At 42.1% G+C, this 24551-nt stretch overlaps 1 protein-coding gene and 1 non-coding gene across 2 annotated transcripts in view; one reads left to right on the forward strand and one right to left on the reverse strand.

Moving 5' to 3' along the window:
- Positions 1-24551, forward strand: part of TIAM1 (TIAM Rac1 associated GEF 1) — a 395754-nt gene that overhangs the window by 131482 nt on the left and 239721 nt on the right. The gene's annotated exons all lie outside the window — the stretch shown is intronic.
- TRNAG-UCC (transfer RNA glycine (anticodon UCC)) lies at positions 20958-21047 on the reverse strand. Its single transcript has one exon. It is a non-coding gene; the product is annotated as a tRNA-Gly (tRNA).

Here is a 24551-nt window from a genome sequence, read left to right on the forward strand (position 1 = left end):
CGCTTAAAAAAATAAATAAATAAACGGCTGTTTGACCTCCCCTCTCACCTGGCTCTGGGACCAGGCTGAGGGCCTTTAGCCAGAGGAAGTTCTCTGGGCTTCCCCACCAAAGAGTGAGGCTCAGTGGGAGAGGGAGGTTTCCTACAGCCCAGAGACTGCAGCCAGCGCCCCCCACCCCCCCAAAAAGGGTGGAGATGGGGGCAGGGCTGCAGTTGCTGGAGGGAGGGAGCCCGATAGCGGTGGTCCCAAGGGGAGGGGTGTGGCCCTGGCCCACGCGTGGAGGTAAGAGAGGAGGGACAACGTGTCCCGCATGCGAGGAGCATGAAGTCTGTATTGTGACCACGGACTGTGGACAGTCAGTCACTGGGACAGAGGTGGGCATCCTGTGAGAAACAGCCCACTTCTGAGACTTCCGGAGAGACCCAAGAAAGGAAGAAGGCTTGAGTTTCTGCCACTTGGGGCGGGGGCAGTGAGGGACACAGGTGACGTGGGGGGAGCAGTGTGTTTGCAACTTGCTCAGGACCACCACCCGGTGAAGCACAGAGGGACATTTGAATGACACAGTGGCTGGGGTTTCCATGGCCTAGGGCCTCGTGCTCACTCTTGGGTGCACCCCAGTCACCCTGGAAGCCTTGTTAAGTGGAAGAATGCCAGCCCCTAGGGTTTCTGACTCAGTAGGTCTCCAAGTAGGGCTCGAGAATTTGCACTTTTAACAAGTTCCCAGGTGCTGCCTCTGCACATCTGGGGACCACACTTGGAGAACCACTGGCCCATAAAAGAGCGAAACAGTGAAGCAAAGCCCCTCCGTGTCCGCAAAATGAAACTGAGCTAAGAAATGATTAGAAGATGGAATATAAAGCTAGCTGTATATTCAGAACAAGAATTTGGTCCCCATTGGGTCGATTACTGTGTCATCATTTCTAAGTTCTAGAAAGGCTTAAGCTAGTTTTAGCAAAATGCTATTGAGCAATAACACGATAGTAGAGACTTTCATTAAAATCTAATTCCTGTGCATTTGGGGAATTTATTCCCTATAAACAGGAAGAGTGTTTCAAAACTGAGTTTTTGGCTCTTTGTAATTTTGAATCCTTTTAGCTGACTCAGGAAAGAGAGTCCCTCATTTGAGCTTTTATTTATAAAAAAAGATAATTCAGGGGTCTGAGTAGCTCCCCTCTTTTACTGTCAGGGTTTGTCCTCTTACAATGATCATTTGATGTCAGTGGGCCTAAATTTTCAGCTGACAGACTCTGATATTTTCTCTTTTTATTTCTGAGTGTAATAAAGGTTGATAGGAGATTTTGGCCACAAGTATAAACATAACTGAAATAGAAACAAAAGAATGAGAGACAGATGCATAACAAACAGTGTAACTATATGCTTCAAAAATATCTTGAATGCTCTGGAATGATCTGGAATAAATGCCAGGTGTTTAACAGAACTGATGGCTGTGCCCTAAGTTAAGATTTTTTTCTGTAAGGGGCAAATACATCAAAAAGGCCAGGAGCCTTTTAAAATGCAAATGTGTACATTTCAGAAGAGCTCTTAATTATTTGTCTGTTCACATTAGGCAGGTCAGTCATTCACGGAGTCCTCAAAAATCCCTGAAAGGATTAACTTGAGTGCAAGTGACTCATTTGAAAAGGAAAGGATTGAAAACCTTGACCTTGGAATTGGTGCCTGCTGCCTGTGGCTTGAGCCGTTGACTTTCCGTTTTACCCAGAGTATCCACTTGGTCCTCCCTCAGCACCGGTGGTAGCAATAGTGGAACTGAGTAACACGCAGGGTCCGTGAGAGCTTCATTTATTTACAAATTGTTGGGATTTTGGCCAAGACTCTCTGACATCACCATGTATCCGTCCCGCCATCTGTGAACCCTATTGACGGTGTATAAATTAATAAAGTGCTCTGTGAGCACTTTTGGGGTGCCAAGAGGAATCATAATAAATAATATTAAACAACCCCAGGGATCTTAACAATATTTACAATTTTGGTTTTCACACACTTAGGGATTTGGAATCATTTTTATAAAACCGGCTTGACAATCATGCATCAGGCTTCCTTTATGCGATTGGCAACATTTCAGAAACCACAAGGATCCCTGCTTCTCAGAGTTGTTTTGTGCAAGCCCCTTCTGTACGGGTCGAAACTCTGCCTCCCCGTAATACAGGCATTTCTTTATGGGAATTGCTGTCTTGATCCCAGGGATGTCCGTGGTGGTGGTGGTGGTGGTGAGTGAACACGAATGTGTCGAGAATGGTGTGCCTAGTAGTTTCGGTGTTATTGGGGTGGCTGGTGTTTTAATAGAATTATCTGCAGAACTTGAAAAACATGTCTGACGGCTCCAGCTTTGTGAGGGGCGGTGCCTCTTGTAGGGAATTTGTTGACTTTTAAGGTGAAAGGTGAACATGGGAGGGGTAGGGCAATACATACCATTGTGATTTTTACAGGTTTGCCCTGTTGGGGTTTTGTCCAGGTTTTGAGATTTCTCAATCTTAGAGCTTCATCGTCTGTGACTCACAGGTTCTCTTTTAAACACTCCGTCCAGAAGCTGAAGAAGTGGTTCTTTGGGGTGGGGACGCCAGCATGGTGTGCTACTTTCCTGTCCCCCTCATTTGCTAATATGTGGATTCTTCTGGAATAATGGCTGTTCCGTCTTTTACCTCGGATTTGTAGAGCTGGGCGCTCCATAAAAGTTTCTTGAAATAGGGGCTCCTAGGGGCGCCTGGGTGGCGCAGTCGGTTAAGCGTCCGACTTCAGCCAGGTCACGATCTCGCGGTCCGTGAGTTCGAGCCCCGCGTCAGGCTCTGGGCTGATGGCTCAGAGCCTGGAGCCTGTTTCCGATTCTGTGTCTCCCTCTCTCTCTGCGCCTCCCCCGTTCATGCTCTGTCTCTCTCTGTCCCAAAAATAAATAAACGTTGAAAAAAAAAAAATTAAAAAAAAAAAAAAAAAATCACGAAATAGGGGCTCCTGGGTGGCTCAGGCGGTAGGCGTCTGCTTCGGCTCAGGTCACGATCTCAACGGTCCGTGAGTTCGAGCCCCGCGTCGGGCTCTGTGCTGACGGCTCGGAGCCTGGAGCCCGCTTTGGATTCTGTGTCTCCCTCTCTCTCTGCCCCTCCCTCCCTCACACTCTGTCTCTCTCTCAAAAAATAAATGTTAAAAAGAAAAGTTAAAAATAAAAGGTTCTTGAAATAACAACAATGACAACAAACATAATGATAACAAACAGTTTATTACATTAATAGCAATAGTAGACAAATTTATTGCATTAATAATAGTAATAATAGCACTTTAAGGGTGCTTGCTACGTGGCAGGTGCTGTTCTGAACCCTTGAAATGCACTTGTTTTGTCCTCATGAGAATCTTGTGCAGCAGGATCCTGATCCCATTATTGTCTTCATTCTGCAGGTGGAAACAGAGCCACTGAGAGTTTAAGTAACTTGCCAAAAGTTATTCGGGTGGTAAATGGTGGGCTGTGCATCTTGGTAGATCATCAGATTCTTTGTTTTTAATCATTGCATCATAGACCCAGTACCAAAGTTCTCCTGAGTTTAATCTGTTATAGCGATGCTTGGATTTTTGTCTTGGAAACAGCTCAAGAATGTCCACATCGGGGTGGTAACATTTTCCTTAAAGATTTTAAGTCTGAAGACATGGAACTCAGTTCGCGTTACCTGACACTGAGGGGGACTGGGAGTTGAAGAATAAGCTATATTAATAACTGCTAAGGAACGATCCCCAAGGGGGCTTTGCATGTTTGTGTAGCTTTGAGAAGAGTTGAGGAGGACAGTCTCTTTGAGCATTTCTTGTGTTTTGAATCCCGTAGGAACTCAGTTCTTTAGACTTTTATTGCCAAACTGGTTGAGGTTCATTCAAGCAAGTTAAGTCCTGGGAGTCGGTTTTGTGGGTGAGAGATTCTGCCGGTTTCTGCTGGGTTTGAGTTTTCTGAACATCTTTAAATGCCCCTTATGTGTGTTGTGTGTATGTTGGGGGAACAGGGTAGGGAGGGGATATCGGTGGCCGAGCAAAGCAGGGAGTTCTGTAGGGAAATCGGTCCATGGTGGGATTAGGCTGAGGAAATTAACGTTCTTGGACTCCGTGATGAGAGCGTGGACTTTGGCGGAAATGCCCCTTGCTGGCTGCCCTTCCCAGGACTGGGGTAACCGTGTTTGCAGAATTGCCTCTGCAAGTTTTGAGGTTCAATATCCAAGTGGAATCTGGGAGGACAAAGGAACTGCTGGATGCAGACAAGCCCTGGGAAGCTAGCTGCGCATTTGATAGGTGGCTTTTCTCTTTGACCTAAATAATTACCGACTCACAAGCAGTTACAAACAACAACAACAAAAAACAGAGAGGTCCTGTGTACCTATCGCCTAGTAGTGACATCTTGTTTGACTATAATTAGCGTATGTCAAAACTAGGAAATTGATATTGGCACGATGCAATTAACAAAACTACAGGCCACACTGGGCCTTCACTAGTTTTTGCATGTACCTGTTTTATTTTATTTTTGATCGTACTTGGACTATATAATTTTACTGGTGTTCCTTGACGGGAAGGCGAACCTCTGACAAAAGCTGTAATAAATATTTTACAGACACATGATTTTTAGTTTAACGTCTAAATGTTTTTAACACGGGAAGCAGTTGAGTGGAATGTGAAGTCCAGCAGCTGAGTTAATGGAATAGAGACCAAACCGTCTGGTTATTTTCATTTATGGCCTTGAACACTTGGGGGAGATTATCGTCATTTTTGTTGCCTTTTCAGAGGGAGGAGACTTTCCAAAGATAAAGGATAATTCAAGGTCATTGTGTCATATTAAGAGCTCTCGCAGAGAACGATAAACAGATGTTGTTATCCCTGAAAAAGGGAGAGATTTTGATTAATCAGATAAAAGGTATGGACTGGAGGGACTCAAAGATCCTGGATTCCATTTCATGATAACTGTTAAGAGTGGATTTACTTTGAAAATGACAGCCCTGTAGGAGGTGAGCTAAATGTTGGCTGCTGGGCTCACTGTGATTGATTGCCCCTGCCTCTGTGGTCCCATCACGCTTTGCTGAGACTTCCAATTAGCCTCCGTCACTATCTGCCCTGGATTTGAGCTGTTTGTGGGGGCGCCTGTCTTCTCGCTAGACTAGGAATTCTTTGAGGGCAGGGACTAATTCATTTTTTGACTTTTCTCTTCCTCCTTTTCTCATAGTTTCAAGCAAGGATGCTGAAAGCATTAAGGATCTCCAGTTCTCTGCCTCTGGCAATTTCCAGACTATTCCTTATTCTTGCTTCGCTTCTTTATGTGTTTCACCGGGCATTTGTTTGCATGTTATGTGTATTTGAAATCAATACAGCTTAATTCATGATAGCTTATTGTGTAATTTGGAGCTATCATGAGACAGGCTGGCCTTGTTCTAGAGTTTTATTGAGACAGCATTAAAACGACCCCAGAGCTTGGTTGGTTTTCTTCTTTAATAAAGCAGTGGAAAGTTTTCATTTGTTTGTATGTTTCCCTGTGGTATAGAATTTTTCAAAAAAAGTTAATCATCTTTTACACTTAATGGTTAACACCTGGGATAATTATTTAAAATTGTTCTAACTCATGGCCGCCTTTTGAGGTTGGGTATTAAGGATGTTGGACATCGTCTATGATTATGACCTCTCCAAATTGTCAGTGGTGCTGTGGGGCCTTGCCTTGTGTGAGAACTTTAGGAAGTTATGTTTTTTGGTCACTTTTTCTAATGAGGCAGTCACAAGGAGGAGAAATGCTGTGTCGTTGGGATCGTTTGGTTACAATGCAACGGAAAGAAGTTCTCAAATACACCTATGGAAAAACGGCACTGGTCAAGCAATGTGGGGAGCAGTTGTGGGTAGCCAAGGATGTGCCCATGAACAGATGAGAGCAGGAAAATCAGGAAGGGATGCCATCCTCCCACTTTTCAGAGGCCCACGCAGCCTGTAATTTTGGCTTTTCTTACAAGGCTCTGCCATCTTCTTGCCTCTACCCGCAGACTGGCTTCCTTGTTTGAGCTCTGACTTCTCAGGTTTCATATTCACTGCTCGCCAAATGGTTTTGACTCGGTACAAAGTCCTCTAGTCCAATACAACACGATCTTTCCTTTAGATAACAATCTTGTTCTCTTAGTATCTCAATTCCAAAATTTTGAGTGGGAGTCTGGCCCATATTGAGTCATATATCCTCTCCTGGTCTCCCCAGCTACTGCTGGGATGAAGGGGTCATTTGTATGTTGGGTAGTCCCAGACTTGTCTAGGCAGACTCTCGAGAAGGTAGAGTTGGTGGGAGGCTATGATTGGCACGGTTACCGTATCCCAATCAAGGAACAATTCACCATTGTTTGTGTTTGGCTCTAGATCGCATTGGGAAAGCAGGACCCATTCCTCTTTGGCCTGGTCCTGGCCTCCCAACCTTTCCCAGTTGGAATTTCAGGTGTAGGCAGTAGAAGTGCTGTAGTCTGTTTGTTGGTAATGAAGAGCTGCTTACTAACACTAATTAAAAACGGGTGATTGGATACGTGGCATTGCCAATCAATACTTAATTCAAAAGATATTTTAACTCATGCCTTTGAATTAAATTAATGCCTTTGAATTTTTCTTTCTATGTAAACTTACTTACTTTTTGAGTCCTTAACTTTGACTTGAGACATTCATACTCATCATGCAGAGATTCCAGTTTTACAGCCAAGAACTTCTGTTGTGTATCACAGTTATTGGATGGCAGGGGGACAGTGACAAAGCATCCAGAAGAGGGGTGGATAAGATCTGAAGGCTCCATTTCCCCACTACCAAGCTGGGTCATCTTGGTAACTTAGGTTTTTGAAGCTAGGTTTCCTTACCAGTAAAATCAGTAAGAGAAGTATCCATCTCCTAATATGGTTGAGAGGGTTCAATGGGATAATATTCTAAGGCACGTTTTAGGTACTCGGGATATAGGAGCAAACAAAATACATGATAATCATGTCTTCCTGGAGCTTATATTTCAGCATGTTCTGCTACCCCTCTAGCTTATAAATAAAAAAAAAAGAGTAGTATCCTTATATTTTCTTCCAACTGTATAGAAAATCAGGTTTTTAAAAAGTTGGACATTGTAGCAGACACATGGGCTTCTTTGTCTTGTGAAAACCGGGTATGTGAGTGCATGTGTGTGCAAGAACATGATCAGGAGCCATTTGGAGTCAGTGAAAACGTCGACCTTCTTTGAAAACAGTTCTGTTTTTCAAGGCAAACATTAAATGGGCTTTATTTGAGTTAAGAGAGTGAGTAAAACTTGTGAGAGATATTTTATGAGCTGATTATCTTGGCTTTGATGACCCAGGGAAACACATTCCTAGCAGTGCAGGGGGTAACTCATTTTACTTTTATGAAATCAAAGTTAAAAATCTTAATGGCTTTTAATAACCCTAAATGTCATATTGAATTTAAAGTTGGACAGTTTCAGATAACGCATCTATCTAGTGCTATGGTTTACTCGTCTCTTGGGGTATAACATATAACTCAAGATATAAAATCCTTCATTTTTAAAAATTTATGTTTTGCAACCTTTGTTATTATGAAAGAGAAACTTAGGTGGGAGACAGGCTCTTTTAGATGGGAGGAAATATATTTTTCCCCCAGTGGATCCAAACAAATCATTCTACCAGCCAAAGGAAGCAATTTCCTTTCTTTGCCTTGGGATTTGAAGCAATAATATATTGTATACAATTATTTAACTTCATTGACCTAAACTTTATTCTTTGTTTAGCACTTGTAGATTGTTATATACCCTAAATCCAAATGATTACAGTTTAAAATGGTATAAAGAATTTAAGGATATGCTGGTTGAAATTTCTGAGGGAGAACTTACCCAAGCTGGTATAAAAAATAATTTCATTGCTTTACAAACAAATTGTATGTATATCTGTGGGGTCATCGATGTCACATTTAAAATGTTAAAGCAAGATCCGTAATAACAGAAGGTTACTACTCTTGATCACACATTGTTAGTATTTTTTTTTTTTCAACGTTTATCCATTTCTGGGACAGAGAGAGACAGAGCATGAACGGGGGAGGGGCAGAGAGAGAGGGAGACAGAATCAGAAACAGGCTCCAGGCTCTGAGCCATCAGCCCAGAGCCTGACACTGGGCTCGAACTCCCGGACCGCGAGATCGTGACCTGGCTGAAGTCGGACGCTTAACCGACTGCGCCACCCAGGCGCCCCGGCATTGTTAGTATTAATGAGTGAACCAACCAGTTCCATCTTGTGGAAGTAACTTGGGTTTTGTAATTTCTTTCTCATTTCTGGAAAAAGGTATCTTGAATTGAGAAAGGACAGAGCTTGGTGACAAGGGATGTTGATATTTAAGTTTCCCTTTTTCCTTCATCAGCTTCACAGGACAAGTGATCACTTCCATATTTTCACATCACACTAAATAGTTCTCCAACGTGGCCAGTGCCCTTGTTATAATTGGTCATAATTTCTCTCCTTCACTGAGCGAACACAGAGTAATCTTCAGACCCAGGAACAATGCACGTTCCTGTGAGGCTGGTAAGGTTCTGCCGGGAGCAGGAATTTAGCAATTCAGCAATGACTCTTGCACCCCTTGTCTATGTGTCTGGCCGTGTGCATGCTTAGGTATTTGAATGCGAGGGAGAATAGAACGATGTGGGCTACTTCCGAAGGTTATATTGGTTTCCATTTTTAGTGGATTAAAATTCTGTGCCGGTTTATTTAAAAAATCTGCACATTTCCATCAGTAACGTAAACCATTACCCTTGTGTGGGAAATTGGCCAGTCCTCCCTCCGGCCCTTCTCATCCACAGCTATTCATTCAAAAGGACGGCATAAAAAGTAAGATTGTTTAAAAATTTTCCACGCCATTCTGAAAACAGGTGCTTCCTTTGTGAGTTCAAGTTAGTGAATTTATGTGGTCATTTCAACCCAATTTAAACTGGCATTCTAAAGAACAAAGACATTTTCTCTGCCCTGAAGATTGACATTTGCTTGCAGAGATTAGGCACTTCCTGTGACCCTGGGTCCCGTTCTGCTGGTGCAGTTGTGGAGGTCACAGGGAAGGCAGCCCGCTGGTGCATGGTCTCTTGCAGCGGGAGGTGCTCAGAGTTGGTGCATCTCCGCACAGAGGCAGGCCGAAGCTTGCTGAGATCTTTATCAGGTACTTTATGGTGCATCCATTCTATAAGTTAGCAGCGAAAAGTCTGAAGTCCTTTTGTCCTCAGAAAATGGTCCGTGTTGCAACCTGTTGCTTCTGCCCTTCTGATCTCCTCCTGCCCTTTCACTTTCCCTGCTAGAAAGCTGCCCCAGCATCTTCACATTCTGACTTCTGGAGTGGAATGAAAGAGTTTCTTTCTGTGTAGAGAGGTTTGTTTTACACAGAGCTGCCTTTGACGGGGAGCCCCCCCCCCCCCCAACTGATTTAGAACGTAGCATTGGCAGCAGGCCAGAGAGGACAGTCATAAATAGTCATTTGAACGAGGTCTCGTCAAGTCTTTGTCCTGCGATCTTATTTCGGAGAGGGAAAATTGGGCACTCTGTTAAACCAAGAGCTGCTTTGGTCGACGTGATTGCAAATATTTTTGCCTTAGAGACACCGCATTGAGATCCACAGTGTGAGATTCAGGTATTCAGGCAGTTAGCAAAAATATTCTAAAGCGTAGGAATAATGATTCCAAATTGATGCCAAGGAATGCTTTTAACTCATACAAAGTTCTAGTTTTGTGAGTGGCAGGATGTCTTGCCAACCCTTTCTTTGTCCTATCTTTGCGAAAGAGAATAGGTGATAGGATTTCTGGGAGAGAAACTGAGAATGAGCTTTCTTGGCAATTTTGAAATTTCTAGTTGAAAAAAAAAAGGTGATCTGGAGCAAATCTAACAAAATGTAACGTGTTTACTTTGGGGAGGGCGGGTATAAAGATGTTTGTCTCTGGGTCTCTACTTGCCCGAATTTTTTTCAAAACAAAGGAAGAAACAGGAGGGATGTGGAGGAGAGAAAAGAGGGAAGTGAGCAATTGAAGCGTGAACAGTTAACAGTGGTAGAGTAACCTGTGTTGGAATTTGGGACCGTATGTGTGGCTTTAGCTAAGCCAGCTTCTCTGCCTCTGTTTTCGTCATTTATAAAATGACATTTGTAAATGGGTGAGATAGTCCTTGAAGAGTTAATATCTCATTAAGAGCCAAACACAGTGCCTAGTACATAAAAGGTACCCCTCCCCGTCTTAGTTCCCTACTTTACCTTTTTGATGCTGCATCTCAGATCTTTGGCTGAATTGGCAGACCTTTTTCTGCCTGGCCTTTTTTTTTTTTTTCTATTTTATTTAGTTTTGAGAGAGAGACAGAGAGTGTGAGTGGGGGAGGAGCAGAGAGAGAGGGAAACACAGAATCCAAAGCAGGCTCCAGGCTCTGAGACATCAGCACAGAACCCGACGCGGGGCTCGAACTCACGAACTGTGAGATCATGACCTGAGCCGAAGTTGGACGCTTAACCGCCTGAGCCCCCCAGGCGCCCCTCTTCTGCCTGGTCTTAATATCAGTTTTGCTACATTGCTATTCATTTATATATAGCGAGATCACAATGATCAAAGGAGCTCTTCCTTTGTTTTTTTCCTAGCATAGAAAGGTGGTAGGGTAGAAAAGGTGATCCGCCCCACCCCCTTTTAATTTAACCATGTTTATTGAGGTCCAGGTCAGGACTAGGCTGTGTTCTGGGAGGGAGCTAAAGGAAACAGTGGGAACAAGATGGACCGAATCCCTACTTGTGTGGAACTGACAGTCTGGTGGGGAAGAGACAGTATAAAACAAATGTCAGGTGGCAGGAATGGATGAAGAGGGCTAATGTGGGATTCAGAGGCTCGACATCAAGGAATGGTGGTGTGCGTATCTATTTTAGATGGCGAAGACTGAGAATCCTTCTCCAGCCAGGTATCTTCACGTCATCTGCACGGAGGGACAGAGCAAGCTTTATGGAAATCTGGGGAAAGAACATTCCAGGCGGAGGGACCTAGCAATGTGTTGAGGGACTGCAAGTGGCTTGTGTGGGAAAGGCAGGGAAGAGTAGAAACGAGGCCAACTCACCTGCAGGAGGTTCTTGCTTGGATTTTATTTGCGGGAGATGGGAAGAGACACAGTCGAACCACAAAACCGGCCTCCGTGCCGGTCTTCAGAGACTTTGTTCGATGTGTTTTTGCAGAGAAGATGGAAAATAATAGTGTATCTGTTCCTTTGATTACAATTCCCATCATATAATAATTAACTGCTAGCTGTAATTATAGGACTTGCTCTAATTTAGTTTAGCACCCTTGGGACCTCTGTTAGCCTATATCCCAATCAATTTCACAGCTAGTAAGAGGGAAAATGCCATATCTCCTGTTGGAATTTTAAATCTAGCGGGAGCGTGATCCGCCTGCTTATCGTCACTGTGCTAGGCTGCTTTATTTCCCCCCTCCCCCCATTCAGGCCCTCTCCTCTGGCGTGCTGATTGAGGCATGTAGTGTGTTGTTCTCCTAATCAGGCTCTACTTTCACAGATAGTTGTTAATGAATTCCATGCATCTCACGTCCTTTCGGTAACCTCTCCGATTCGTGTAACAAAAATCCTCAGCTGCCAGCCAAGGGAACACGTGTCCCCTCCTCTAGATGGATGTTTTAGTCAATATTTATTCTCACGTCTGGCACCTTTTACCAGCCTCATGTCCTCTGCATTAAGTTCACTTCTGCAGAGTAACGTAATCACATGTGTTTTCTCAGTCGGCGGAAACAAGTTCTCCTGTCATAGGAAACACGGGGATGATGGTCCTTTCGGCCTCTCTGGCGGATCGGGTGACTGACTGCGTTTAGATAACCTTGGCCTCCGAGGGCTCCTCTCTCGTCCGATTTTCTCTGCGGCTCTCGTGGCAGAAGCTGTCCTTGCCTTGACACGTCACGGCCGAAGCGTGCGCTCCCTGTCCCCCGCAGACAGCATCTCGCTGGAGGCGAGCAGCAGTCTCTGGGCTGTTTGCGACTTCACTAGAAGTAGCCCCTTGGGAAGCAGGGCTGTCTCCAGACAGCTCAGGCTCAGTCGTTTTGAAATCCGGTCTGTAGCTAGTCTAGCTAGGAGCTAGAGTCACTCCATACCGGAAAGGAAGAAACTGGGAGTCGCAGGCAAGGAATGGTTGCCCAGTGCTGGCAGCCAGGGTCATCATAAACATGAGCCGTGAGTCTGCTGGTGTGTTCTAGCAGGCGTGTGTGTGTGTGTGTGTGTGTGTGTGTGTGTGTACAAATGAGTAGGTTGTATTTTAAAAAAAAATTTTTAAATGTTTTATTGATTTTTGAGAGCAAGAGAGACAGAGTGGGAGTGGGTGAAAGGCAGAGAGAGAGGGAGACACAGAATCCGAAGCAGGCTCCAGGCTCTGAGCCATCAGCACAGAGCCTGACGTGGGGCTCGAACCCACGGACTGCGAGATCATGACCAGAGCTGAAGTTGGCTGCATAACTGACTGAGCCACGCAGATGCCCCTGAGTAGACTGTAGTTTTTAGAGTAGTTTCAGGTTCACAACAAAACGGAACAGAAGAAAGCATGGGGAGATCTCATATACCGCTTAGCTCCCCTGTCCCCCAATCTCTAGCCTCTTGTACCCCCTACTGCCTACCCCCTACCCCCTTCTGGAGTGGTTCATTTGTTAGAATCTGTGAACCTACATTAGGGTTCATTCCTGGTGCTGTACATCCTGTGAGTTTTGACATATGTACAGTGACATGTATCCATCATTACAGTATCACACAGAGTAGTTTCACTCTATGTGCCACCTGTTAGTCCCTCCTTATCCCCTTAACCTCTGGCAACTGATGTGTCTCTAGTTTTGCCTTTTCCAGAACGTCATGCAGTTGGAATCATATAGTATATAGCCTTTTCAGGTTGGTGTTTTTCACTTAATAGGCATTTAAGGTTCTTCTGTATCATATCTTTTTTTTTTTTTTAAGTTTATTTTGTTTTGAGAGAGAGAGTGAGAGCAGGTGAGCAAGGGAGGGGCAGAGAGAGAGAGAGGGAGAGAGAATCCCAAGTAGGCTCCATGCTGTCAGCACAGAACCCGACACGGGGCTCAGTCTCACAAACTGTGAGATCATGACCTGAGCGGAAATCAAGTTGGACACTTAAGCAACTGAGCCATCCAGGCACCCCCCGTATCATTTCGTTTTGTGCTGAATAATGTCCCATTGTATGATGTACCCTAGCTGACTTATTCATTTATGTACTGAAGGACGTCTTGATTGCTTCCAAGTTTTGGCGATTATAAATAAAGCTGCTGTAAACATTCATGGGCAGATTTTTGTGTGGATAATATATATATATATATATATATATATGTATTTTTATGTATATTATATCTATTAACGAAGTCTCATTTTTTTCTGACTATGAAAAAGCACACGTTCAGCTGTGTAACATTTGGAAAATATAAAAAAGAAGAAAAATTTAAAAATTCAGTCTGAGTCTGTGTATGAATTTAATGTAATAAAACACATGAAATTGAAGCTGTCCTGGAAAATGCAGAACATACGGTTATTATATATTATAACACTTCCTGGTAAAGACAGGAAAGATTTAGGGCATTCCAAATGCTGGTTCTGTTTCCATTAAAAGTGCTTCTTAAGTGACTCTTTATGATAATTGACATTCAGACCAACGGTGTCAGCTTTATAAGTCTCTTGAACAACTGACCCCCAAGGAGGTACTGAAATTCCTCCCTTACAAAACAATCCAGAACTGCTTTAGCAATGACCCTTAGTCTTGCCAGTGGCGGAGAATCTGGTCGTTCCTGTGGAATCTGGTGGTTCAGTCGCACATGTATTTTATAATGCTTGATGTGACTGCTTTGGGTTATGGGAACATTTATTAGTCCTGGCCCTCTTCATGGTGGAGAGACGGAGGGTGTTGCTGGGGAGGTGGGGACCGAGGGACTAGTAATGCCTGAAAAGCAACCCCAGAAGTGGACATACGTTGACCTGGGCATCTTTTCGCTTTTCACTTTTCATTTTTTTTTTTAAATAGACTTTTTTTTTCAACGTTTATTTATTTTTGGGACAGAGAGAGACACAGCATGAACGGGGGAGGGGCAGAGAGAGAGGGAGACACAGAATCGGAAGCAGGCTCCAGGCTCTGAGCCATCAGCCCAGAGCCCGACGCGGGGCTCGAACCCACGGACCGCGAGATCATGACCTGGCTGAAGTCGGACGCTTAACCAACTGCGCCACCCAGGCGCCCCTCACTTTTCATTTTTAAGAGGTAAACAAAGCCTGACTTAACTCAGTAATATCTTTTTATGGTTTCCATGAATGAGAGTGTGTGTCTAGCAGTTTTTTTTCTTTTTCTTTTTCTTTTTAAGTTGTAATTATCCATTGTGTCTTTTTGGGGAAGAAAGCAGGTCTGGGGCAAAAGTACAAACGAAGGCTCGTATAACCTATGTCTGAATATATAAAATGTTGTAAATGAAGCTAACAAAGTGTAAAATAAACCATGTTTTATTCTCCTACCTTGACAGGCTTTCATAATGACCTAGAAAACTGGATTCAGATGTAGAACGATTAGGGTCCTTGAAATAAAGCAAGGAATTGTAATAGAGGTAAAGGATAGCCAGTCCCCAGCCCACGGCCATTTTTATGTGCCCACCCCTGGCTCCATCTTGGACCATATGAGGCTTCGTGGACCCTAAAACCTACACAGACAAGCTCCCTCTAGAACCCCCACTGATGGCTGCCCTTGGGTATTAGAGTGCACATGTCTCCTCCCTGCCCTTGGGAGATAGAACTAAGGAGGTCTTATGGAGGGGCTTGGGTGTGGGCACTAGGGCCAGGGTACATAGGGATGGTCTGGAAAGGGGTCAAGCTGGACTCTTTGCATATGTCTGCTTGTTTTCCATGAGGGCATGGCTGGTGGAGGGTCAGAGAAGGCCCTCTGATATGAGTGCCTGGGTCAAGGGCCCTTCTTCTTTGGGTTTAGGGATGATTCTGGAAAAAGGGACCCAGGTTCTTTGCTACTAGGAATCTTTTAGCTTTGGTTTTGATCTTAAAAAATTTAGCTATTACTTTTGACATAACAAAAGTAGAGTGAGAAGCATCCATTCCAAACACACTGGAATTCAACAGGATGCAATTCAAAAGCTGTTGTTTTTAATATGTCATGTTCTGGCATATATTCATTTAGAAAGCTCTAGGCTTGATCTAATAGTGAAATATATGGTATGTTTATACCATGATGAAGATTTTCGCTTTTCACTTTTCAAGAACCTTAATGAAGGTTTGCCAAAGAACGGACTCTCTGCCTTTGATCCCTGGGATCAGGGTTTCCTTCCAAGCTGATGGAATGATTCACCTTTTTCTTGGTGAATCTTCCTTGACAGCATTCTTAAAGCTCACAGCATCTGTGATTGTGTGGATGTTCTCATGTTCTTAATTGTTGCTTTGAAGGGGATTCTTATGAGAAGAGCTAATTTTAATCCATTGGAAAACTCAAAATCAAGATCAAGTTTAAATTGTGTGTGTATATATATACACACACACACACACACTGATAAATCACTTGTCATTTTTGGTAATAATAATACAAAGGTTTTACAAATTGTTTATTAGAGAGGATCTCAAGTACTTTAGGGAAAGTATGGAAAACAATGTTAGGGGCCCAAGGTTCTGTTCTCCTGATGATTCAAGGGTATTAAAATAATGCTTTGTTTTTTACATCATTAATTACCTACTCATGACTGAAAACATGATGTCCATTAGTACTTTATTCAGTGAGGTGAATCTTGAAGATGAGTAAATATGACATCCCCTCCCCCATCCTCCCCAACCCGCCCCGCCGATCCAGAGTGCTCACTCATATGTTCTTTGACTCTTGCTAAAGAAAGTCTTCGTGCTTTCCAGGCACCTGGGTGGCTCAGTCAGTTAAGTGTCCACCTTCAGCTCAGGTCATGACCTCATGGCTCATGAGTTCAAGGCCCACATCGGGCTCTCTGTTGTTAGTGTGGAGCCCACTTTGGAGTCTCTGTCCCTCTCTCTCTCTCTCTGCCCCTCCCCTGCTTGCGTGCTTGTGTGCCTCCTCTCTCTCTCCCTCTCAAAAAAATAAATAAACTTTATAAAAACAAAGTCTTTGTGCTTTCTAAAAATTTTTTTGATAAGATTTTTAAAAAGTCTATTTAATATGAGGAAGCTCACACAGGAAAGGGTAATGTTCCAGGGTTTTTTCCCCACTGCCAAAGAGTATTCCTGATTACAGAATATAATGAAATAAATTTGTCATGTTGGACATCTTGCGTCTAGAGCACAGAACGAAGCCTAAAACTCACAGTGGAGGCCTGACATTTATAGTTACAAATGAGTACCTCAGGAATTGATTTATAAAGAAAAATACCAGCGCTAAAGTAGATAAATTGAAGCATGTTCTCACTAAAGAGGCGAGATAGTTCATCAAATATTGGTTAAAAATCTCTCTCTCTCTGAAGGTAGAAAATAAGAGATTAAATGTCAGTGTCCAAGGCAGGGGACTTTGAGAGTCCAGCCGACTGGTCGTGTCAGAGGAATATAAAATGTAGTTGGGTGCTTAGCACAGGTTGTTAAGCAGCTGAGGGCCCAAGGACCAAATTCGGTCAGCTACCTCTTTTTTTGTGTCCCTTAGGCTAAGAGTGGGCTTTTCATTTTTAAATGGTTAAAAAACAGGGGCGCCTGGGTGGCTCAGTCGGTTGAGCGTCCAACTTCAGCTCAGGTCATGATCTCACGGTCTGTGTGTTCGAGCCCCCCGTCAGGCTGTGTGCTGACATCTCAGAGCCTGGAGCCTGCTTCCGATCCTGTGTCTCCCCCTCTCTCTGCCCCTCCCCCACTCTCACTTTGTCTCACTCTGTCTCTCAAAAATAAATAAATTAAAAAAAAATTTTTTTTTAAAATGGTTAAAAAACAGAAGAATACTTTGTGATAGGAGAAAACTATCTGAAATTCAAGTTTCAGTGTCCACAAATAAAGTTTTATTGGAATGCAGCCACGTCCATGCATATATGTCCTGCCCAAGGTTGCTTTCGCATGACAGCGGCAGAATGGAGTGGGTGGGCCAGAGACTGCCTGGCACGGAAAGCCTAAAATATTTGCTATCTGTCCCTTCACGAGAAACATTAGCTGAGCCCTGGCTTAGTGGAATCACAGCTAAGGTGCTGCTGGTGCCTGTGCCCCCCCCCCCCCCCCTTATCATTCTTCTGATGTATGAGTGGATGAGTGTTGAATTATAATGACAGATAACACTTATATAGCGCTTAACCATTTTCCAATTTATTTAACATCCTGTTATTCAGATACAGTTAGAAGCCCCATTTTACAGGTAAAGAAGTCAAGGTACAGGGAACATAAGCGACTACACCAATCAGTTGAGGTGGACTTTTGTTAACTTTTTGTTGACTCTGATTTTTAAATTTCAAACAAACTCAAACTGTATAGTCCTGAAGCACAAAATAAAATCTAGAATAATTTAAGGAAGTTGGAACATTACAAAGAAAAATTTAGGCATCTTCTTTCTTGATCTTGGACACTTTTTTATGTGATGATGTGTTTATTTGATTACTTTTATTTCCAAAGTCCCTTCATATGTTATGTATTAACCTGACTGTCTTAACTCTTTGATTCATTCATTCAACTCAGACCGACTGTGTGCCCAGTGCTGTGAACACGTTAACATCTGTGAACACAACAGGGTACACGGCCCAGAGTGAGTTACAAGAATATGGTCATCTGCCAGCAAATGTCTTCACATGCTCTACTTAGATTTTAGCAATTTGTATGGCTCCTTAGGTGTTCAATTGGTATGATAATTTTGAAACAGCAGGTCCCAACAGATAGAGGAGCAGCTGTCAGATCAGGAAACCTGTCCATTGGCCCAGATTGTTCTGATGATTTGCAGCATACTTGGAAACATCTCTTTTTCCATTCCAGACCTGCATTCAGGAAAGTGGAAAATACCAGCAAATTAAGCTGGTCTTAACAAAGTCAAGTGCCCCAAATGATGTAATGGGCTCTGCTTTATATTTCTCATGCTTTCCTTGTTTACATGGACACAAAACTTTCTGGTATAGATACTGTTTGTAAGTAGATACATACACGGAGTCGTACAATCTGATGTAGATATGAGAACGGTTTGTTTCCCTGGGCGTACTTGCAACTGCCGTTGGAGAGGATATTTAGCTTGAACTAGGTAGGCATGCATTGTGGACAAGGGCAGTCAGTTTGTGAAGTCTACAAAAGCACTTTTGGAGCTTGTTTGTAAGGCAGAGTGATAAAACTGGATGTCTGAAGAGATGTTGGGAAGGATTCATCTTACAACTTTTTTTTTTCTTTCATTGTTTATTTTTGAGAGAGAGAAGGACAGTTTGAGCGGAGAAGGGGCAGAGAGACAGGGCGACACGGAATCCAAAGCAGGCTCCAGGCTCTGAGCTGTCAGCACAGAGCCCGATGTGGAGCTCGAACCCACAGACCATGAGATCGTGACCTGAAGTCAGACCTTAACCAACTGAGCCACTCAGGTGCCCCCTCTGACTTTCTGATTTCCTGGTGATTCCGTATAGCCTCTGGTCAGGCACAGAACAAGTGTTCAGTAAAGGTCATTCTGCACAGTATACTGCTCAGTGGCCCCTGGCACTGAGGGAATCACCATATTTTAGACTGAGAGGGCTAGGATTAAAATATTTTCTGTTAAGTATTCTAAGTTTATGAAAATGGTGATTATATTTTACACTTAAAAAAATTTTTTTTTTTTAACGTTTATTCATTTTTGAGAGACAGAGAGAGACAGCCTGAGCGGGGAAGGGGCAGAGAAAGGGAGACACAGAATCCAAATCGGGCTCCAGGCTCTGAGCTGTCAGCACAGAGCCCGATGCGGGGCTCGAACTCACAGACCCGGAGATCATGACCTGAGCCGAAGTTGGACGCTCAGCCGACTGAGCCACCCAGGCGCCCCTATATTTTACGCTTTTTAAAAATGTTTATGATACTGAGAAATATATTTTCATTTATTATTTTGTGTGTGTGTGTTCTTTGCTTTTTTTAAGCTTTTATTTTGATCACCCAGTGCTCATCATGACAAGGGCACTCCTTAATCCCTCTTCCCTATTTCACCAATCCCCCCATTCACCTCCTCTGTGGTAACCATCAGTTTGTTCTCTGTAGTTAAGCATCTGTTTCTTGGCTTCTCTCTCTCTTTTTCCCCCTTTGCTCATTCGTTTTGTTTCTCAAATTCCACATATGAATGAACTTATATGGTATTTATCTTTCTCTGACTGACTTATGTCACTTAGCATTATACTCTAGCTCTATCCACGTTGGTGCAAATGGCAAGATTTCATTCCTTTTTTTTTTTTTTTTAATTTTTTTTTCAACGTTTTTTATTTATTTTTGGGACAGAGAGAGACAGAGCACGAACGGGGGAGGGGCAGAGAGAGAGGGAGACACAGAATCGGAAACAGGCTCCAGGCTCCGAGCCATCAGCCCAGAGCCTGACGCGGGGCTCGAACTCACGGACCGCGAGATCGTGACCTGGCTGAAGTCGGACGCTTAACCGACTGCGCCACCCAGGCGCCCCTCATTCCTTTTTTTAATGGATGAATATGTTCCATTGTATATACATACCACATCTTCATCAATTATCCATTCATCAATTCGTGGACACTTGGGCTGCTTCCATATCATGGATATTGTAAATAATACTGCTATAAACATAGGGGTGCATGTATACCTTTGAATTAGTGTTTTGTGCCCAATAATTCTATTGCTGGGTCATAGGGTAGTTCTATTTTTAACTTTTTGGGGAACCTCTGTACTGTTTTCCACAGTGGCTGCACCAGTTTGCATTTCTGCCAGCAGTGCACGAGGGTTCCTGTGTCTCCACATCCTTACCAACGCCTGTTGTTTCTTTTGTTTTTGATTTTAGCCATTATGACAGGGGTAAGATGATATTTCATTATAGTTTTGATTTGCAGTCTGCTGATGTTAAGTGATGATGAGAATCTTTTCATGGGTCTGTTGGTCATCTGTATATCTTCTTTGGAGAAATGTCTGTACGTGTCTTCTGCACATTTTTAAATTGGATTATTTGTTTTTTGGGTGTTGAGTTTTAGAAGTTCTTTATATATTTGGTATACTGATCCTTTATGGACTATGTCATTTGCGAAATCTTCTCCCTTCTAGTTTTGTTGATTGTTTCCTTCACTGTGCAGGAGCTTTTTATTTTGATGTAGGCCTAACAGGTTAGTTTTGTTTTTATTTCCCTTGCCTCATGGAACGTATCTAGAAAAATGTTTCTACAGCCAGTGTCAGAAATTTCCCCTGTGCTATCTTCTAGGATTTTTATGGTTTCAGGTCCCACAGTTAGACCTTTAGTCAGTTTTGAATTTATTTTTGTGTATAGTGTAAAAAAGTGGTCCAGGTTCATTCTTTTGCATGTTGCGGTCCAGTTTTCCCAGCACCTTTTGTTGAAGAGACTGTCTTTTTCCATTGGATATTCTTTCCTGCTTTGTTGAAGATTAGTTGACCATGTAATTTTGGGTTTATTTCTGGATTTTTTAGTCTCTTCTGTTGATCTATGTGTCTGTTTTTGTGCCAGTACTGTACTGTTTTGATTACTGTAGCTTTGTAATATAACTTGAAGTCTGGAACTATGTTACCGCCAGCTTTGTTTTACTTTTTCAAGATTGCTTTGGCTATTCAGGATCTTTTGTAATTCCATACAATACTAGGATTGTTCTAGTTCTGTGAAAATTGCTGTTCATATTTTGATAGGGACTGCACTACATGTGTAGATTGCTTTGGGTACTGTAGATTTTTTTTTTAATGTTTTTTAAAATTATTTATTTTTGAGAGAGAGACACAGACAGGATAGGAGCAGGGGAAGGACAGGGAGAGACTGAGACACAGAATCTGAAGCAGGCTCCAGGTTCTGGGCTGTCAGCACAGAGCCTGACATGGGGTCTGAACCCATGACATGAGCCATGAGATCATGACCTGAGTGGAAGTCAGGCGCTCAACTGACTGAGCCACTCAGGCGCCCCCAGGGTACTGTAGATATTTTAACAATATTTGTTCTTCCTATCAATGAGCATGGAATCTGAGAAATATGCTTTAAAGCAGTACACTGTAATAGTTCACCAAGGTGAAAATGATTAATTTTTCATGTTAAAGACACAGAGGCATAATTCTTAAACCAAAAATGTTGCACGGGTAGCTATTTCACATTATTTTGAATCATATACTTTTATTTTTCAATTTATTTGCTGTATTTTTATAGCAAATATTTTGTCTTTGTATATTATTTTCCCCAGCTTTATTGAAATATAGTTGACAAAAATTACACAGTGTGGTGTTTCAATATATGTATACACTGTGAAATGATTAACACATCAAGCTAATTAACATATAAAGTATCTCATATAGTTAATATTGGTTTTTGGTGGTAAGAATACTTAAGAACTGCTCTCTTAACAAAATTCAGGTATATAATACAGTACTATTAACTATAGTCATCATGCTATGATACCATTAGATCTCTAGGTCTTGTTCATACTGCATAGCTGGAACTTTCTCCACAGACCAACATCTCCCTATTTTCTCCACCCGCCCCGCCCGCCCCCCCCCCCCCCTGGTAACTATCATTCTACTCTCTGCTTTTATGAGTTTGACTTTTTTAGATTCCACATAAGTGAGATCATGGAGTATTTCTCTTTCTGTGTCTGGCTTAATTCATGTAGCATATAATGCCCTCCCGGTCCTTGCTGTAAATGGCAAGCTTTCCTTCTTTTTTTCATGGCTGAACCATATTCTATTATATCTGTCTGTCTAAGTCTATGTCTATGTCTATGTTTGTATCTGTATGTAGGTATAGATATACATCCCATTTCATTTATCTGTTCATCTGTTAACAGATACTTAAGTTGTTCTGTATCTTGCCTATTTTAAATAATGCTACACCGAACATGGGAGTAAGATATCTTTTCAATATCCAGATTTCATTTCCTTTGGATACATCCTCAGATGTAGAATTCTGGTTCATACGATAGTTGTATTTTTAATTTTTGAAAAACCTCCACAATGTTTTCCACAATGACTGTGCAGAGTCCTATCAACAGTATACAGGGTTCTCTTTTCTCCACATCTTTACCAACACTTCTTACCTCTTGTCTCTTAATTTTTTTATGTTTATTTATTTATTTTGAGAGAAAGAGAGCGAGAGAGAGCGAGCGAGCATGCAAGTGGGGGAGGAGTAGAGAGAGAGGGAGAAAGAATCTCAAGCAGACTCCATGCTATCAGTGCAGAGCCCGACGCAGGGCTCGAATTCATTAACTGTGAGATAATGACCTGAGCTAAAAACCAAGAGTCCAATGGTTAATTGACTGAGCCACCCAGGCGCCCTTACTTCTTGTCTTTTTGATGATAGCCATCCTAACAGGTGTGAGGTGATATCTGTCTGTGGTTTTGATTTGCATTTCTCTGATGATTGGTGATGTTGAACACTATCTCATATATGTGTTGGCCTTATGCGTGTCTTCTTGGAGAAATATCTGTTTAGGTCCTTTGCCCATTTTTAAATTGGGTTATCTGATTTTTTTGCTATTGAGTTGTTTGAGTTTCTTATGTAATGTGGATATTAACCTTTTATTAGATGTGTGGTTTGCAAATATTCTCTCCTATTCCATTGGTTGTTATTTTAGTCTTTTGATTGTTTCCTGTGTAGCTGTGTAGAAGCTTCGTAGTTTGAAATAGTTCACCTATTTATCTTATGTTGCCCATGTCAGATCCCCCCAAAAAATCTTTGCGCAGACCGATGTCAAGAAATTTTTCTCCTGAGGTGACTGGTGGCTCAGTTGGTTAAGTGTCCGACTCTTGATTTTGGCTCAGATCATGATCTCAGGGTCATGCGATTGAGCCTTGTATTGGGCTCTGTGCTGCTTAAAATTCTCTCTCTCCCTCTCTCTGCCCCTCCCCTGCTCACATTCTCTTAAAGTTTCTTTTTCTTCTGTGTTTTCTTCTATTAGTTTTATAGTTTCAGTGTTTACATTTAAGTTTTTAAATTATTTTGAGTTGATTTTAATACATAGTGTGAAGTAAGGATCCAGTTTTATTCTTTTGCCTGTAGCTGTTCAGTTTTCCCAAGAGACTGTCCTTTCCCTATTGTATATTCTTGGCCCCTTTGTCATAAGTTAGTTGACCATATACGTGTGGGTTTATTTCTGGACTCTCTAATCTGTTCCATTGGTTAATATGTCTGTTTTTATGTCCATACCATACCATAATATTTTGAAATCAGGAAGTGTGATTCCTCCAATTTTGTTTTTCTTGCTCAAGATTGTTTGTGGCTATTTAGGGTCCTTTGTGGTTCTGTATGAATTTTAGGTTTCTTTTTTGTAGTTCAGTGAAAAATGCCATTTGAATTTTGAAAGGGATTTCATTGACTCTGTAGATCACCTAATATCTAACAATATTAATTCTCCCAATCCATGAACATGGAATATCTTTACATTTATTTATGTCTTCAGTTACTTTCATCAGTATTTTATAGTTTTCAGTGTACAGATCTTTCTCATCACTGGTTAAGTTTATTCCTAAGTATTTTTTTTTTTTTTGATGCTATTTTAAATGGGATTATTTTCTTAATTTCTTTTTTGGATAGTTGTCAGGGTATGGAAATGCAACAGATTTTTGTATGTTGATTTTGCATCCCATAACTTTACTGAATTTGCTTTGTAGTTTGAACAATTTCTTGATGGACTCTCTAGTGTTTCCTACATATAAGAACATATTACCTGCAAACAGAGACAGTTTAATTCTTCCTTCCTGATTTGGATACCATTTATTTCTTTTTCTTACCTAATTGCTGTGGCTAGGACTTCAGTAATTAGTTAAATAGAAGTGGTTAGACTGGCTATCCCTGTCTTGTTTTTGATCTTAGAGGAAAAGTTTTCCAGTTTTCACCACTGAGAATGATGTTAGCTGTGGGCTTGTTATCTATCCTTCTATACTTAAATGTTTGAGAGTTTTTATCATGAAAAGAGGTTGGATTTTGTCAAATGCTTTTTGTGCATCTATTGAGATGATTGTATTCCCCCCCTTCATTCTCTTAATGTGATATCACATTTATTAATTTGCGTATGTTGAACCATCCTTAACATCCCAGGGATAAATCCTATTGGATTATGTTTAGTGATTCGTTTTTTTTTTTTTTTTAATGTTTATTTATTTTGAGAGGAGGTAGAGAGAGAATCCCGTGCAGGCTCCATGCTTTCAGCACAGAGTCCGATATGGGGCTCAATCTCATGAATTGTGAGATCATGACCTGAGCGGAAATCAAGAGTTGGACACTCAACTGACTGAGCCACCCAGGTGCTCCTGTTTAGTGATCCTTTTAATGTGCTTTTGAATTTGTTTTGCTAGCATGTTGTTGAGGATTTTTACATCTGTTTGATCAGGGACAATGGCCTGCAGTTTTCTTTTCTTTTTGTGGTGTGTTTCTCTGACTTTGGTATCTGGGTAATTCTGGATTCATAAAATGAGTTT

The sequence above is a fragment of the Herpailurus yagouaroundi genome, unplaced genomic scaffold, assembly GCF_014898765.1.
Source record: "Herpailurus yagouaroundi ecotype Mexico unplaced genomic scaffold, PumYag 162, whole genome shotgun sequence".
NCBI lineage: Eukaryota > Metazoa > Chordata > Mammalia > Carnivora > Felidae > Herpailurus > Herpailurus yagouaroundi.